Source organism: Oratosquilla oratoria, chromosome 19 (genome assembly GCF_046742065.1).
Source record: "Oratosquilla oratoria isolate Oo_2021 chromosome 19, ASM4674206v1, whole genome shotgun sequence".
Taxonomy (NCBI): Eukaryota; Metazoa; Arthropoda; class Malacostraca; order Stomatopoda; family Squillidae; genus Oratosquilla; species Oratosquilla oratoria.
The window spans coordinates 42,357,526-42,360,025 of record NC_134795.1 but is presented as its reverse complement, the minus strand read 5'-3'; the positions used below and the strand labels follow the sequence as shown (position 1 = coordinate 42,360,025).

The window sequence follows — 2,500 nt, the reverse complement described above, 5'->3', positions numbered from 1 at the left end:
TCGAGTGAAATGCATAAACAAGAAAGAAAAGGAGGAGTACAAGAAGAATCTGAGAGAGGATTGGGAGTGAGTGAGAGATAGAAAAGAACTAGGAGTGGAGGAGGAATAGGGATGGTTGTAGGATAGAGTAGAACTAGGAGTGGAGAAGGAATAGGGATTGTTGAAGGAGAGAGTCATTAGGTGTACAAAGATGGTGTATGGAACAAGGAGGATGGGAAGAAATAAAAGGAAGGGTAGTGAGTGGTGGGATGAGGAAGCAAAGAAGATTGTAGAAGAGAAGAGGGGAACTTTTACAGATTGGTTACAAAATAGGAGAAGGGAGTCATATGAGAGGTACAAAGAAAAAAGAAGAAAAGTCAAGCATAAGATAAAGGAGGCAAAGAGAAGAGCAGATGAGAAATGGGGTAAGATTATGACAGAAATTTTTGAAAGTAATAAAAAGATGTTTTGTAAGGAGAAGAGGAGGCGAATCAAGTAGAAAACAAAAAGTAAAAGTTGCAGTTGGAGAGATGATAATGGCAGAGAAGGCAGTAAGAGGAAGGTGGGCAGATTATTCTAGGGAATTGCTAAATGTGAAGATGGATTATTTTCAGGGGTAAGCGCTAAAAATAATGACAGTGATGAGTGAGGAAAATGGAGGAGAAATAAGGAAAGGTGAGGTGGAGGCAGTTTTTAAGATGATGAGAGCAGGTAAGGCACCTGGGTTGGATGGATATCATACAGAATGTCTAAAAAAGGAGATGCAGTGATAGTCGACTGACGGGTGAGGTTATTTAAGATTTAAAAGAGGGTAGAGTGCCGAAGGACTGGAGGAGTGCCTGCATATTTTCACTTTATAAGGGAAAGGGGACAAGTGTGAGTGTAGCAGTTTCAGAGGGATCAGCTTGTTAAGTGTAGTTGGGAAGGCTTATGAATGGGTCTTGGTTGAGAGGATTAGGAGAGAAACAGAGAGAGTAAATTGGCGAGGAACAGTGTGGGTTTAGGGCAGGTAGGGGTTGTGTGGATTAGATATGTGTGGTAAGAAAATTATATGAGAAAGTTTTAGGAAAAGGTAAGGATGTTTTTTTGGGACTTTTATGGATTTGGAAAAGGCTTATGACAGGGTAGACAGGAAAGCAGTGTGGTAGATATTGCAGATATATTGGATAGGAGGAAAGCTGTTAACAGCAGTCAAGAGTTTTTACGAGAGTAGTAGCTCTTGTGTTAGAATGAGAAACGGAGAGAGTGAGTGGTTTAAGATAAAAGTGGGACTTCGTCAGCGATGTGTTATGTCACCTTGGCTGTTATATCTATACATAGCTGGGGTGTGCGAGAGGTATATGTAAGAGTAATGGGTCGGGGATTGATGATGTTTAAAGAAAATAGAGAAAAGTGGGAGATAAACCAGTTATTGTTTCCTGATGGCACTGCTCTTGTAGCAGGATCAGAGGAGGGATTTAGGCAGTTAGTGATAGAGTTTGGGATGGTGTGCGAAAGAAGGATTTTGAAGATAAATGTGGGTAAAAGTAAGGTGATGAGTTATGCAAGGGAAGAAGGTGGCAGCAGACTGGAAGTGAGAATTAAGGGAGATAGACTGGAGGAAGTGAATAGTTTTAGTGTAGATAATTGGGTACGAATGTGGCGGGAAAGGGATGAGTGGAGGTGGAGGTAGAATGTAGATTGAGAGAAGCAAGTAAATGCCTTGAAAGATTAAAAATTGTAATGAGAAATAGACATTTGGGAATGAATGCTAAGAGGAGATTTTATGGAGGAGTGATTGTACCGACAGTCCTATATGGGGCGGAAACATAGAACAAAAGAGAAGAAAAGAGGAGTTTGAATGTGTTTGTGATGAGGTGTCTGAGAAGTATGATAGGGGTTACTAGGCGGGATAGTGAAAAACAAGGAGGTGAGGGGGACAATGGAGGTGGGGAGAGTTTTGGGAGATATATTTGGTGAAAGGGTATTGGGATGGTTTGGACACATGGAAAGAACGAGTGAAGAAAGATTAGTAAATGGGGTGTGGAAAGCAGAGGTGGAAGGAGTGAACATGAGAGCGCGACCAAGGAAGAGATGGATAGGGTAAACAAGGCAGTGGGAAAGAGGGAATGTCTGTTGAGGAAGCACGAGAGAGGAGAGAAGATTGAGGTGAATAGAGAATGGTTGTGTATGAATTATGCTGTGATGCATGAAAGGGAGTGGGTGGGGAATGGAGGGTGAAGGAGTATGTGTCAAAAATAATATGACACAGCCCGAAGAGATTTCTCCCCACCTCCATTTCTGTATGAGGGGATAGAGAGGGGGCTCGCCGATTTAATGAGTCGGCCTTACTATGGATGTGTTGTATCTTGCGACACTACTTTTGACACAGAGCAGTGTACAAGATGCAGGGATGACCCGTCATCCAGGAGGTGCCACGATAGAGGGAGGGACGGGGATGAATGGGAGTGAAGTATATGGGGATGGAATGGATGGGAGTAGATTTTATGCCTTGTAATGGGGGGAAAGCCCTTGGTATATG

The 2,500-nt window shown here is 42.6% G+C and overlaps 1 protein-coding gene across 2 annotated transcripts in view; it reads left to right on the top strand.

Annotated features, from left to right (window-relative positions):
- Positions 1-2,500, top strand: part of LOC143035857 (agrin-like) — a 986,526-nt gene that overhangs the window by 828,180 nt on the left and 155,846 nt on the right. The gene's annotated exons all lie outside the window — the stretch shown is intronic.